Here is a 17,021-nt window from a genome sequence, read left to right as displayed (position 1 = left end):
TCATTCCCTCACTGGCACACTACCCCTTGATTTAGTTATTATTTGATCCAGTCTTCATCCATAGCATTGTTCGTTTCAATTGTGTATATGTATGAGTGAGAGTGAACGGAAGGGAGAGAGGAGACAGACAGCCATGCCTCCCAACATTTGCTGCAAAATGAGCTCCCATTAATAATATTTTTGGATTAGAAAGAAGGTAAGCCAAATAAGACACAGGAAGAAAGTCCTGCTTTGATAATACAAAAAAAAATCTATAATATTAAACATTATCATTTGTTCATTTATTTGTGGTATCATAATACATGAAAACAATGTGGGCTTGAAGTCGGCATAACCCAGGCTCAAGTTACACAGTAAAGGGCCAGGCTAAGACAAAGTCCCATAAAGTACATCACAGAAAAGGGAGTCTGGGTCAGTTTTCATACAATTTAAATTACATGTGTTTAGCATTCAATATAAAATTCTTTTTTTTTTTTTTTTTTTTTTTTTTGAGATGGAGTCTCGCTCTGTCACCCAGGCTGGAGTGCAGTGGCGCGATCTCGGCTCACTGCAAGCTCCGCCTCCTGGGTTCACGCCATTCTCCTGCCTCAGCCTCTCCGAGTAGCTGGGACTACAGGCGCCCGCCACCACGCCCGGCTAATTTTTTGTATTTTTAGTAGAGACGGGGTTTCACCGTGGTCTCGATCTCCTGACCTCGTGATCCGCCCGCCTCGGCCTCCCAAAGTGCCGGGATTACAAGCGTGAGCCACCGCGCCCGGCCTTATAAAATTCTTTTTAAAAAAACTTTGTTGCCTAGAAATTGAAACGTCAAACCAATGGGTAAAGTATATATAAAAACAGATTTTTGGAGACAGATTTTTGAAGAACAGGAGTTATTTTAATTAATATTCATCACAGACATTAAAAACAGATATGTATGAAAAGTGAGGGCTAGACACGGTAGCTCATGCCTGTAATCCCAGCACTTTGGGAGGCCGAGGTGGGCGGATCAGGAGGTCAAGAGATCGAGACCATCCTGGCTAACATGGTGAAACCCTGTCTCTACTAAAAATACAAAAAAAAAAAAAAAAAAGAAAGAAAAATTAGTTGGGCATGGTGGTGCGTGACTGTAGTCCCAGCTACTTGGGAGGCTGAGGCAGGAGAATCGCTTGAACCTGGGAGGCGAAGGTTGCAGTGAGCTGAGATCACGCCACTGCACTCCAGCCTGGGTGACGGACTGAGGCTCCATTCCCCCCCAAAAATTAAAAAAAAATAAAAATAAAGAAAAGCGAGGTGGTATAACCTAAATACTTTCCTTAGCATATCCGTACTCATTGCAGAAGAAAGCTGCTAATATGTCATGCTATTAGCCTTGCATTTTCTATTTTGCAGCATAGTAACTCCCCATATATACTTTTTAAAAATTTCACAAGGATAATGCCCTTCTGAGAGCTCTACTTTCTTTACGAATTACAATCACAAAACTATCAACCGATTCCCTATTCAAAACCTGCATAAACTTTTATGTAGGTAAAAGTTATATTTTTAAAATTTAGTAAACATATTATACTTGGAGTATGACAGGCACTGTTCGAAGAACTTTACACATATGGACATTACCTCATGTTAACACACTTTGGTGCAGTCTAATGTTGACAACACTTTATTGCCTTTAAAGCATTTATCTTGCCATGTTCTCCAAACTGCATTGTACCTGCCTTTTCAAATATAATCCTTACAAAAAATTGAGGGAGAGATGGCAGCAATTCTCCAGTTGGGAGAATGAAGAGAATTGGCTGAATGGTGATCTACTGTCATGGCCTCTAGCTGCCATGTAGCAGAAGTAAGACTGCAGTTGGTGCCTCTGAATCCAATGTCTGCCAGGCTGTCACTGATGCCCCAGACCCAAGGTTCTCAATTAGGGACCCCAAGAATCTGCAGAGGAATTCTCAAAGTTCTGCAAGTTCTCCATAAAATTTTAGGTCATGTGAATATATTTATTATTTCCTTTTAAGCCTAATGAATCCCCTTAAGGAAGCTCAAATGGGAATTTAGAGATGAAGGATGAAATGAGGCATCAGACTATAATGGGCTATGCTCAGACTTTCATTGAGATCAATCTGTGCTCATACCCCAATTTTAACACTTGCTAGCTGTCTCTCCCTGGCCAATTAATTGAGCTTCTTGAGAATTATCCCTTAAGGTACTCATGTCAAAGAATATTCTGGTAAAGCTACAAAAATAGCGAAAGGATTTTGCCTGCTTACATAGTATTCCTTTTTAAAAGGGCAGGAATGTACTCACAACTCTGTCACTACATGTTGAAATGCAGTAAAGAGTAATTTTCCTTAACAAGACAAATGAATCCTGTACACCTTCATCACAATTAGAGTATATACGGTATGGTCTCAACATTCTTAGCTTTTTGGGAACTTGATAATAAGTACTGCTTTACCATTAGAAATCTACAAGGGGTGACTTGGAATGTGCTCCTAAGAAAGGAGACCAGCTGTGGAAACCACAGTGGGGGAAAATCTTCCAATAGGAAAACATTGCCAATTATAATAACCTGTGCTATGTTTCATGAGGTGTCTTCTACCTGGGACATCTAAGTTTATTAGTAAGGTACCGGACCTCTTCTAGTGCAGATGTGCAACTTGAGCATAATCTGTATGCCTAGCCTTGCCATGGCTTTGTGATAGATGGATTTTACTTCCCCATCCCTTACGTGGAGTTGACCATATGTCATGCTTTAGCTAATGATATTACTTAATGTAATGCAAACAAAGGCTGGAAATGTGCTTGCATGTTTGGTTGGTTGGTTTGCACTCCGCCATTCACCATGAAAAGTACAGCCTTGCATAGCTGCTAGTCCAAAAAGAATGAGAGACACATGAAGCACATGTGGACCAATCATAATCTAATTTTCTCATCAGTGTTAAAGATAAATTCATAAAAAGAACCAGAGAAAAGAAGACATTTCACTAACAGAGGAACAACATGAAGGTAGCAGCAGATTTCTCACCAGAAATAATAAAGCAAAAAGACAGCAAGGCAAAGTACTGAGAAAAAGAAACTGTCAACTTACAATTATATGCCTCTCGAAAATATTTTTTAAAATAAAAATTCAATGAAGATTTTCAGACAAACGAAATCAGAAAGAATACATCACCCTCATATACACACTACAACTAACGTGGAAGATATCTTTCAGGCAAGGGAAAATGATAACAGATAGAACTATGCATCTACACAAAGGAGGAGAACCAGAAATAGTAACTGCCTAGGTAACTATATGTGAGTTTTTATTATTTAAATCTTTTAAAAAGATAATTGGCTGCTTATACAAAAATAATAACAAAGCAATGTGAAGTTTATAATGTAGATAAAATAAAATCCATGATAAAATTGCACAAAAAACAGAAGTGGGAAAATGAGAGTGCATTATTATTAGATTTTTACACTGTACCTTAAATGACATTATATAATTGAAAGTTAGACTGTGATAAATTAAAATGTATACTAAAACCCTAAAATAACCACTAAAATGACAAAACAATGTTATAACTAATAAGTAAATAAAGAAAATTAAAGGGAATAAAAAATGTTCAATTAATACAAAAGAAAGCAGAAAAAGAAGGGTTAAATGAACAGCAAGACAATGGAAAACAAGCGATAAATGTGCTAGATTTAAACTTCCTCATATGAATAATAACCTTAAATGAAAATAGTCTAAATCATGCAATTAAAAGGCAGAGATTATCTAATTGTACAAAAAAGCAAGACACAACTAGATACTGTCTATAAGAAACTAACCTGAAATATGTAGACATAAATAGGTTCAAAGTAAAAGGATATAAAGGATACACCATGTCAATATAACCAAAAGAAAGCTGTAGTAATTACAGTAAAAATAAAAAAAGTAGATTTCAAATCAAAGAATATTATCAGGGATAAAGAGAATCACTGCCTAAACATTTATGCACTCAATTACAGAGCTTCAACATAAAGCAAAAACCGAGAGAGCTGTAAAGAAAAATAAAAAAGCACACATACTTTTATAGGAAAGACTTCAATACTCCTCTTTCAATAATTGAAAGAACACACCACACCTATTCCAAAATTGACCACATAGTTGGAAGTAAAGCTCTCCTCAGCAAATGTAAAAGAACAGAAATTATAACAAACTGTCTCTCAGGCCACAGTGCAATCAAACTAGAACTCAGGATTAAGAAACTCACTCAAAACCGCTCAACTACATGGAAACTGAACAACCTGCTACTGAATGACTACTGGGTACATAACGAAATGAAGGCAGAAATAAAGATGTTCTTTGAAACCAACGAGAACAAAGACACAACATATCAGAATCTCTGGGACACATTTAAAGCAGTGTGTAGAGGGAAATTTATAGCACTAAATGCCCACAAGAGAAAGCAGGAAAGATCTAAAATTGACACCCTAACATCACAATTAAAAGAACTAGAGAAGCAAGAGCAAACACATTCGAAAGCTAGCAGAAGGCAAGAAATAACTAAGATCAGAGCAGAACTGAAGGAGATAGAGACACAAAAAACCCTTCAAAAAATTAATGAATCCAGGAACTGGTTTTTTAAAAAGATCAACAAAATTGACCGCTACCAAGACTAATAAAGAAAAGAGAGAAGAATCAAATAGATGCAATAAAAAATGACAAAGCGGATATCACCACCAATCCCACAGAAATACAAACTACCATCAGAGAATACTACAAACACCTCTACGCAAATAAACTAGAAAATCTAGAAGAAATGGATAAATCCCTCGACACATACAGCCTCGCAAGACTAAACCAGGAAGAAGTTGAATCTCTGAATAGACCAATAACAGGCTCTGAAATTGTGGCAATAATCAATAGCTTACCAACCAAAAGAGTCAAGGACCAGATGGATTCACAGCCGAATTCTACCAGAGGCACAAGGAGGAACTGGTACCATTCCTTCTGAAACTATTCCAATCGATAGAAAAAGAGGGAATCCTCCCTAACTCATTTTATGAGGCCAGCATCATCCTGATACCAAAGCCGGGCAGAGACACAACCAAAAAAGAGAATTTTAGACCAATATCCTTGATGAACATTGATGCAAAAATCCTCAATAAAATATTGGCAAACCAAATCCTGCAGCACATCAAAAAGCTTATCCACCATGATCAAGTGGGCTTCATCCCTGGGATGCAAGGCTGGTTCAACATATGCAAATCAATAAATGTAATCCAGCATATAAACAGAACCAAAGACAAAAACCACATGATTATCTCAATAAATGCAGAAGAGTCCTTTGACAAAATTAAACAACGCTTCAAGCTAAAAACTCTCAATAAATTAGGTATTGATGGGACGTATCTCAAAATAATAAGAGCTATCTATGACAAACCCACAGCCAATATCATACTCAATGGGCAAAAACTAGAAGCATTCCCTTTGAAAACTGGCACAAGACAGGGATGCCCTCTCTCACCACTCCTATTCAACATAGTGTTGGAAGTTCTGGCCAGGGCAATTAGGCAAGAGAAGGAAATAAAAGATATTCAATTACGAAAAGAGGAAGTCAAATTGTCCCTGTTTGCAGATGACATGATTGTATATCTAGAAAACCCCATCGTCTCAGCCCAAAATCTCCTTAAGCTGATTAGCAACTTCAGCAAAGTCTCAGGATACAAAATCAATGTACAAAAATCACAAGCATTCTTATACACCAATAACAGACAAACAGAGAGCCAAATCATGAGTGAACTCCCATTCACAATTGCTTCAAAGAGAATAAAATACCTAGGAATCCAACTTACAAGGGATGTGAAGGACCTCTTCAAGGAGAACTACAAACCACTGCTCAATGAAATAAAAGAGGATACAAACAAATGGAAGAACATTCCATGCTCATGGGTTGGAAGAATCAATAACGTGAAAATGGCCATACTGCCCAAGATAATTTACAGATTCAATGCCATCCCCATCAAGCTACCAATGACTTTCTTCACAGAATTGGAAAAAAGTACTTTAAAGTTCATATGGAACCAAAAAAGAGCCCGCATCGCCAAGTCAATCCTAAGCCAAAAGAACAAAGCTGGAGGCATCATGCTACCTGACTTCAAACTATACTACAAGCCTACAGTAACCAAAACAGCATGGTACTGGTACCAAAACAGAGATATAGATCAATGGAACAGAACAGAGCCCTCCGAAATAACACCACATATCTACAACTATCTCATCTTTGACAAACCTGACAAAAACAAGAAATGGGGAAAGGATTCCCTATTTAATAAATGGTGTTGGGAAAACTGGCTAGCCATATGTAGAAAGCTGAAACTGGATCCCTTCCTTACACCTTATACAAAAATTAATTCAAGATGGATTAAACACTTACATGTTAGACCTAAAACCATAAAAACCCTAGAAGAAAACCTAGGCATTACCATTCAGGACACAGGCATGGGCAAGGACTTCATGTCTAAAACACCAAAAGCAATGGCAACAAAAGCCAAAATTGACAAATGGGATCTAATTAAACTAAAGAGCTTCTGCACAGCAAAAGAAACTACCATCAGAGTGAACAGGCAACCTACAAAATAGGAGAAAATTTTTGCAAGCTACTCATCTGACAAAGGGCTAATATCCAGAATCTACAATGAACTCAAACAAATTTACAAGAAAGAAACAAACAACCCCATCAAAAAGTGGGCGAAGGACATGAACAGACACTTCTCAAAAGAAGACATTTATGCAGCCAAAAAACACATGAAAAGGTGCTCATCATCACTGGCCATCAGAGAAATGCAAATCAAAACCACAATGAGATACCATCTCACACCAGTTAGAATGGCCATCATTAAAAAGTCAGGAAACAACAGGTGCTGGAGAGGATGTGGAGAAATAGGAACACTTTTACACTGTTGGTGGGACTGTAAACTAGTTCAACCATTGTGGAAGTCAGTGTGGCGATTCCTCAGGGATCTAGAACTAGAAATACCATTTGACCCAGCCATCCCATTACTGGGTATATACCCAAAGGACTATAAATCATGCTGCTATAAAGACACATGCACACGTATGTTTATTGCGGCACTATTCACAATAGCAAAGACTTGGAACCAACCCAAATGTCCAACAATGATAGACTGGATTAAGAAAATGTGGCACATATACACCATAGAATACTATGCAGCCATAAAAAATGATGAATTCATGTCCTTTGTAGGGACATGGATGAAACTGGAAATCATTCTCAGTAAACTATCGCAAGGTCGAAAAACCAAACACCACATGTTCTCACTCATAGGTGGGAATTGAACAATGAGAACACATGGACACAGGAAGGGGAACATCACACTCCGGGGACTGTTGCGCGGTGGGGGTAGTGGGGAGGGATAGCATTAGGAGATACACCTAATGCTAAATGACGAGTTACTGGATGCAGCACACCAACATGGCACATGGATACATATGTAACAAACCTGCACATTGTGCACATGTACCCTAAAACTTAAAGTACAATAAAAAAAAAGAAAGAACAAATGGAGAGAAAATGAGCAATGGTATAAAAGATTTAGATAACACTATGACTACATTTGACCTAATTTACATTTATAACATTCTATCCAACAACAGGAGAATACATACTCTTTTCAAGTGTACATGGAAATGTAACATGATAAGCAGTATTCTGGGTCATTAAATAGGTCTCAACTAATTCTTTTTTAAAGGCCTTATCTGAGATTTTATTACCAAAAACAAACAAATGAACAAATAAACAAAATGGAACCTCTTTCTTGCACAGACACCAGAGACAATGCTAAAGTTCCCAGTATAACTCTATTATAAAGACACATGCATGCATGTGTTCATCGCAGCAATATTCACAACAGCAAAGACATGGAATCACTTAACTACCTATCAATGAAAGCCTGGGTAAAGAAAATTATATATATATGAGAGTCTGGGTAAAGAAAATTTTATATATATATATGTGTATATATATATATATAAATTGCATATATATATGTGTATATATATATATGTGTATATATATACATATATATATATATATACACACACACACAACGTGGAATACTATGCAGCCATAAAAAGAATAAGATCATATCCTTTGCAGGGACATGGATGGAGCTGGAGGCCATTATCCTTAGCAAACTAACACAGGAACAGAAAACCAAATACCACATGTTCTCACAAGTGAGAGCTAAAGGTTGAGAACACATGGACACATAGAGGGAAACAACACACACTGGGGCCCATTGGAAGTGGAAGGTAGGAGAAGGGAGAGGATCAGAAAAAATAGTTAATGGATACTAGGCTTAATACTTGGGTGAGGAAATGATCTGTACAACAAACGCCCATGACACAAGTTTATCTTCTGTAACAAACCTGCACTTGTACCCCTGAACTTAAAATAAAAGTTTAATAAAAACTTGCCCTTTTAAATAGTACATCATGAAGGTGGCTGCCATATGTTTACTCAGTCCACTCTTGTCCTAGTGGCCTCATCAAGTGAGATACAGCCTTCTTCCTCTCCCTGGTAGTCTATCTTCTGTTTTAAGACCCCATGTGTCCCAGCTGGAAAAAACTGTCACTGAATCACTTCTGCCTTCAACTAATTTAAAAACATTCAAGCCACATAAAGTATGGTCTCTGACTACACTGGAATTAAATTGGAAATTGTTAACAGAATGGTCTCTAGAAAATCCACAAATATTTTAATCATCCAGAATGATCTCTGCAAAATCCACAAATAATAGTCTTCTAAATACCTAACGAGTCAAAAAAGAAATCAAAGTGGAAATTGGAAACCTGAAAGGAAATGAAAACAATATATCAAAATGTATGGGATGCTGCTAAAGCAGTACTTACGGGAAAATTTATAGCACTAAACTCCCATATAGGAAAACAAAAAGGTCTGAAATTATTAACGTCACCTTCTTTTTACCCAGAATACTAGAAAAAAACAGAAACAGAGCAATAAAACCCAAAGTAGAAACTGGAAATTATACAGATTAGAGTGGAAATCAGTGAAACAGAAAACAAAAGACAGAGTGAGAACAAGAAAAAGAGAGAATCAATAAGACCACAAGCTAGTTATTTGAGATGATCAATAAAATTAATCAACATTTAGCCAGTCTAATTGGGGTAAAAAAGAGAGAGAGAGAACAAGGATGCAGATTACCAATATTAGAAATGAGAGAGGGGAGCATCATCATAGATATTAGAGATATCAAAAAATAATAATAAAGAAATATGATGAACCACTTTATTCCAAATACATCTGACAACTTAGATGAAATGGACAGACTTCACGAGAAACACAAACTACAAATACAAAAATCTCACTCAAGAAAAATAGATACCCTGAACTGTTCTATATCTATTATATAGAAATACATCAAAACAAAAGAAAACACAACAAAACAGAGCCCAGATGAGTTCTCTGATGAATTCTACCAAATCTTTAAGCAACAAATAATACCAACACAAACTTAACCAGCACATTGGAGGGGAGCAAGTGATTTTCAGTTCAATTCATTCAATACCATTACCCTGGTATTAAATCATAAAAACCCTTTTCTTAAAAAAAAAAAACCTATAAACTAATATTCCCCATGAACAGGAATGTAAAAATTCTAGACCGAGCTTTAGCAAGCTGACTAAAAGATATATAGATAAAAAGGATAACATACCATCACCAAATGGGGTTCATCCTAGGACTTCATGGTTGGTTTACCATTGGAAAACCAATAAGTATAATTCACCATATTAACAATCTATCAAGAAAACTCATATGATCATCTTAACAGATGCAGCAGAGCACTTGAGAAAATCCACATTAATTCCTGTTTAAAACTCTTTAAGTAGGAATAAAAGGCTACTTCCTCAATCTTATAAAAGCCATCTAATGAAACCTACAAGTAACAAACAGCATGTTTAAAAATGAAATACTACATGCTCTTCCTCTAAGATCAAGACAAGGATGACTGCTTTACTACTTTTACTCAATATTATTCTGGTGGTACAAGAATGAAATAAGGTAGGAAAAATAAATAAAAGGCACCGAGATTGCAAAGAGAGAAGTAAACTTTCTTTATTCATAAAAGATATGATAATATATATAGAAAAATCCAATGAAATCTACAAAAAAGCTATAGAAACTAATAATTTGGTTTAGCAAAGCTGCAGATACAGCATCAATATACAAAAATCAGTTGTACTTATAGACAATAGTGTGAACAACCAGAAAAAAACAAATTTAAAAACATGATTTATAATAACAATATAAAATACTTAGGGATAAATCCAACAAAACGTGTAATGTCTGTACATTGCAAACTGTAAAACATGGCAGAGAGAAATTAGAGAAGACCATTAATAAAGGGAGAGATATACTGTGTCTATGTGTCAGATGACTCAGATATCATTGATCTATAGACTCGGTGAAACATGATTCAATATGTCTACTGCTTTGAATAGTATTTCCCCCCACCCCCAAAATTTCATGCCTATCTGGAACCCGTAAGTGTGTCCTTAACTGACAACAGGGTCTGAACCAATGTAATAAAATAAAGATTTTGATTAGAGTGGGTCCTAGTCCAATGACTGGTGGCCCTGTAAGAAGAGGAAAATTTGGATATGTAGACACAAGGAGAATGCCACAGAGCACACAGACACACAGGGAAAATGCCATGTGATGACCACATGGTGCATATTGGAGTATTGGAGTGATGTATCTGCAATTCAAGGAATCCCAAGGACTTTCAGCAACCACCGGAGGCTAGGAGAGAAGAAAGGATTGATTCTCCCCTAGAGCCTTCAGAGAGAGCATGTCCCTACTGACACCTTGATCTCAGATATCTAGCAGCAAAAACTGTTAGAGAATTTTTTTTTGGGGGGGGGGTTGTATTTAAGCCACTCAGTTGTGGTACAGCAGCCCAGGAAATAATACAATATCAACTTACAGTTGATTCTGAAGTTCATATGGAAATTCAAAGGACCTAGAATAGCCAAAACAACTCTGAAAAAGAACAAAGTTGAAAGACTAACCCTACTGACGCTGATTTCAAGATATTATAAAATGACAATAATCAACATAGCATGCTACTGGCACAAAGGTAAGCAAAAAGATCAATGGATAATCACATGGTCCAGAAATATATCCATATATATATATATATACATATGGTATATACATATATATATTAGATAGATAATTAGTTGTCTAATTTTCCACAAAGGTACAACTAATTTTCCACAAAGGTACAAAGGCAATTTAGTAGAGTAAGAATACTTTTCAACAATGGAATATTCACTTCTAAAGAAATAAATTCCAACACACACTTTGTACCACATAAAAAAATTAACTCCAAATTGGTCACAGGCCTAAATGTAACACCTGAAAATAAAACTTCTAAAAAATATTAAGAGAAAACCTTGCAATTTTTATCTTAGGATAGGCAAAGACCTTTTCGATGTTACATGAAATATATAATCCATAAAAAACGGATAAATTGGATTTCATCAAATAAAAAATTTCTACTCTCCAAATTACACTGCCAAGAGAATGAAAAGAAAGCCACACACTGGAAGAAAGTATTTGCAAATCTTATCTAATGAGGGACTTGTATACAGAATGGATAAAGAGATCCCAAAACTCAGTTAAAAAATAAATACATGAGCAAAAGTTTTTAACAGGCACTTCACCAAAGAAGATCTATGGGTGTTAAATAAGTACATGAAAAAATACTTAACACCACTAGTCATTTCAGAAACGCAAATCAAATCAAAATGAAATACCACTATCACTTACTAGAATAGCTAAAATTAAAAATACTAACTGATATGGTTTGGATTTGTGTCCCCACTCAAATCTCATGTCAACTTGTTATCCCAGTGTTAGAGGTAGGGCCTGGTGGGAGGTGACTGGATCATAGGGGTGGAGTTTTCATGAATGGTTTAGCACCATCCCCCCTTGGTACTGTATAGTGAGTGAGTGTCAAGAGATCTGGTTGTTTAAAAGTGTGTTACACCTCCCTCCTCTCTCTCTCTTCCTCCTGCTCCTGCCATGTTAGACACCTGCACTTGCTTTGCCTTCGCCATGAATAAAAGCTCCCTGAGGAGTCCCCAGAAGCAAATGCTGCCATGCTTCCTGTAAAGCCTGCAGAACCATAAGCCAATTAAATCTCTTTTCTTTATAAATTACCCAGTCTCAGGTATTTCTTTATAGCCATGTGAGAATGGCCTAATACACTAACCATGCCAAGCGTTGGCAAAGATGTGGAAGAACTAGAACTCTTATGTGATGCTGATGAAAATATAAAATGGTACAAACATTTCAGAAAATCTGTCAATCTTTTAAAAAATTAAATTTATTCCTAACATATGATCTAGCTAGTTTATCCCTAGGTATTCACCCAAGAGAAATGAAAGCATGCATGCACACAAATATTTGTATACAAGTGCTTATGGTGCCTTTATTTATAATAGTCAAAAATTGGAAACAACTCAAACATCCATCAGATAACTTGTGATATATCCATACAATGGAATACTACTCAATAAGAAGGAATGAAGTACTGATATGTGCTACAACATTAATGAATTTCATAATCCAAAAACTATGCTTTCTGATACTATATGATTCCATTTATATAAAATTCTAGAAAATGCAAACTAATGTATAGCAACAGAAAGATGAGTGTTTGCCTAGAGATGCTGGCGCCAATGGGGAGGAGCAAGAGAAATTAAAAAGTGGCTCAGAAAACTTCTAAACTTCTTGGGGTGACATATATTCATTATCTTGATTATGGTAATGGTTTAATAGTATATATGTATGTGCAAACTCATCAAATATGTGCATATGTAAATATGTACAGTTTATTGTAGATCAATCACACATCAATAGAGCTTACTAATAACATTAAAAAGAATCTGATAGTGGGAGATGGGTTAAACCTACCACAGCACATTCTCTTAGCACAGTGCTCTGCTGCTATTTAAAATAATAAAATAAATACTAAATTGACATGGAAATACTTTTGTTATATTTTTACTAAAAATCATAAATTAAAAATCTGACATAGAATGATCACATTTCCAAAAATATACATTTTGGTTACTATTTTTTTTTTTTTTTTTTTTTGAGACAGAGTTTCACTCTTGTTGCCCAGGTTGGAGTACAGTGGTGCGATCTTGGCTCACTGCAACCTCCACCTCCTGGGTTCCAGCGATTCTCCTGCCTCCGCCTCCCAAGTAGCTGGGATTACAGGCATGCGCCACCATGCCCAGCCAATTTTGTATTTTTAGTAGAGACAGAATTTCTCCATGTTAGCCAGGCTGGTCTTGAACTCCCGATCTCAGGTGATCCGCCCACCTTAGCCTCCCAAAGTGCTGGGATTACAGGCATGAGCCACCACGCCTGGCCACATTTCAGTTACTATTTAAATGGAAAAAAGTGGCATTTTACACACAAAATTAGTAAAAGTGAGTTTTCCTGGGGAATAGACTTTTACTTTTGAAGTCTTACTTTTTGCTTCTCTGTAATTTACTATTTTTTCACCTTAACTATGCATCCTTTTGGGCATTATTTTTATAAGCATATCAGGTAAAAGAGATTTCAATATTTAACTATAGCCATAAAACATTTAGTAGTGATGCATCTGTAGGTAGTTTGCAAGTATTTGATTGACCCAGAAATCTAGCCTCCAGAGCATACACACAACACATTTTCTGAGGATCTTAACCTTTAGAATTTGAATAAAATGTATAAAATCTGTAAACATCTCAGAAAAACCACCTAGAAGTAAAACATGTAGTCTCTAAACCATCCTCATGGCTGCATGTAGACAAACAGACAGATAAACGCACATGCACACACGCACACCCATACACAAAAGTTCTTTAATCATAACTATTATAGTAAGCCAGATTACCATGAGGACATAGAGATTTTCATCTTTTCATCTTCTAGAGATTTTCATCTTTTATTCTTTCATTAAACATATTTTGAAAACCTTTACTATATCCTAAGTACTGTGCTGGACACTTGTGACTTCCCAATGAGGCAAAAAAGGTGGAGTAGGAAGCTTAAGACAGAGAGGTTAAATAAAATCTTTAGGAACAAGGCCAATCAGAAGTTATCTTTTATGTAATAGAAATACCTTTCACGTAAAAGTCACAATTTACAATTTCTAACAGTGGGTAAAATTTTAGCATTTCATCAACAATTACAATGAAGCAGTGACCTAGGAAAGTTTACCTTCGTGGTTAGAAGCTTATAACAAGATTGCTCCAGATGGGTACATTACAGTTAATGTGAGTCATATAGCACATGGACAGGGTTCAAGTGCTTTATATTGCAGTCTTAGAATGGAAAATCTTTCAGTCATTTAAAATGATGTTGCCAAGTATTTGTTCCACAAAGTTTATTGTAGTATACTAGTCCTTCCTTATTTGGAGGAGTTATGTTCCAAGATCCCCAGGGGATGCCTGAAACCACAAATGGTACAGATAGTACTGAACCCTATACACACTATGTTTTTTCCTATACATACATAAAGTTGAAGTTATCAGTTAGGCATAGTAAGAGATTGACGACAATAGCTAATAGTAAAATAGAACAATGATAACAATATACTGTAGTAAAGGTGAATGTAGTGTGAATGTGAATATAGTCTCTCGCTCGCTCGCTCTCTCCAAATATCTTACTGTTATGTAGTATTTTTGGATCATGGTTGACCATGGGTAACTGAAACCATGGAAAGTGAAACTGTGGATAAGGAGAGACTGCTGTATAGAGAATTAAAAGGATAGCATAATGCAGATCCCTTTACTCACAATCTAGACCTATTGATTGTTCTCTCACATTTGCTTTATGTGCATAACTATATTTACATAATCCTGAATTGCTCTAGGAATGAGTTGACATGCAATAAACTAGACCTTCTAGGAAATTGTTTTCCTACTTTGTTTTGTTTTGACTTTGTTTTTTATTAGAACAAGTTGGTAGGCTGCAAAATCATTCCTAGTGTAGCACGTGGGTTTTGTTCATTGCTTTTACGTATATTATGACGAACAGTATAAAGGCTGACAGTCATGAGAATAGAGTCAGCAAGGAAGAGGGATAGGGCCTATGCTTATAATGAGGTTCTACTCTGACTGGTGGAAAGACAGATGGCTAAACTGGTTGAGTAAAGGCCCTCCTACCACTATATCACAGTATTTACCAATAATGCACTGATAGGTAACAACCTGAAGAACTTTGCTAATATCAAAACTCAAACAAGTTCTAGAGAACCTGCATCCTGGATACTAAGGATAGAAAGAGTGATATCGATTTGTTCATTTACTGAATGCCTGGTACTGCTCTCTTTCGGGTGCTTACAATGCTGTCACACACAGCCTACAGCATTCTGCTTTCCACTCCTGCACTAGGAGAGGCGTGGTTCAGCAGAAAGACAGCAGGTTTGCTCTTCTAGAAAGTAGGACTAATGGCATGTAAATCACAGGATTGATGTTAAGGTTAAACTGAATGAGACCTTGCAGAAAGATATTTAGTAGCTTTCCCTGTTCTGTAGACAGAAAAAGCCTAGGTACTGTTAGCAGCTCTGGAGTCAGAACCTTGAAAGATAGTGAAGCCCAACGAGCCAATGATTTTAAAACATTTTCAGAATACCAGATGATACATAAACTGCACTGCCTGGTTACTCCTGCTCAAGGAATGGAACAATGATGGTAATCCACCAGGGCAATGAACTGACTAAATTTGGGCTTGAAATGCACTGTGTAGTTTTTCTTCCTTCTAATTTTCATCTTACTAATTCTTTCTGTCTTAAAATAATGTTAACGTGTTTACTTTGAAAAATAGCAAGGGAAAGAAGAGGCAGCTGGTCCAGAAATATGTTATGCTGAAAAGCCAGTGTGGTATTTAGAACCAGGTTACAGATACCCAGTAAGTGAGAGATGCATATGTTCATAACTGCAGGCTGGCCTCTCAGGATTACATGGGTGAAAAAACCATTTCATGGACTGATTCTGCATGTTGAATTCTATTTCAGTTCAATTGGCTAGGGAAAACAGCATGATTTAATGAACTTAAAAAGTAAGATGCAGTATTAGGCTGGAAAACAGAGACATAAGAGTAGAAAAGCCAATGGTGCTCAATTGGTCCCAACACTCAGGATTGAAAGGCTGTGCTCATGTCTGCCTGGGAGCATGGTAGGCATTCCCATGCGGTGATGAGCAGGGCTTGGAGAAATAAGCTTGGATGTTCAAGGGATAATTCCTCTGGATTTGTAAAGTGGAAATCTTTGATCAGAGAAAATATGCAATATCTTAGTTTGGGAAAGATTTAGGAAAAATAGTTGGGGGTATCTGCTATGAAAAAATCCTGAGACAGGCAATATTTTCTTCCTCTCTGCCACTGGACACAAAGATAGAGTCCCTGGCAAAGAGGGACCCTGCCCCAAGCCCTGAATCTAAGGGGACCCTCATGCTTTTCAGCACCTTTCTTAAAGTTTCCTAAGTCTTCCTCTGGCAGAAGGGACTAGCTGCAGCTGCCGTGCCATCTGGTCAGGGCATCCTGAGCCTGTACCAGGACTGGGCTTTGGTTGCCATATCTCCTCTTCCGAGCACTCCCCAACCCTACTCCATGTGTACAGTCGATTGTATGCTTCTGGAACTCTGGGGCTCCTATCCACAAAGGTGTTGTGAGCATGAAGATGGGGCCTGTTTCCAGGACAGTGAGTGGTGAGATGGTGAGATTGTTCTTTTTGGTCAGCTTGGCATTTCACTTATAGAAACCCCTGAGACTGGCCATCAGAATATTGCTGATAAGCTTATTTCAAGTGACTCCAACTTTTTATATGAAACAGGTCCCCAGCAAAAAATATTTGCTCAGGGCCACAATCCTAAAGGGAGGGTGAACACTGGATTTAAAATCAAGTCATCAAGCTAGAATAAAAGCCAATCCAAAATACTTTCTTTTTTTTTGAGACAGGGTCTC

At 36.8% G+C, this 17,021-nt stretch overlaps 1 protein-coding gene across 3 annotated transcripts in view; it reads right to left on the bottom strand.

Moving 5' to 3' along the window:
* AMPH (amphiphysin) overlaps positions 1-17,021 on the bottom strand; it is a 250,400-nt gene that overhangs the window by 55,575 nt on the left and 177,804 nt on the right. The window lies entirely within an intron of this gene.

The sequence above is a fragment of the Symphalangus syndactylus genome, chromosome 9 (genome assembly GCF_028878055.3).
Source record: "Symphalangus syndactylus isolate Jambi chromosome 9, NHGRI_mSymSyn1-v2.1_pri, whole genome shotgun sequence".
Taxonomy (NCBI): domain Eukaryota; kingdom Metazoa; phylum Chordata; class Mammalia; order Primates; family Hylobatidae; genus Symphalangus; species Symphalangus syndactylus.
The sequence above is the reverse complement of the archived record's forward strand: the minus strand, read 5'-3'. Positions and strand labels throughout refer to the sequence as shown.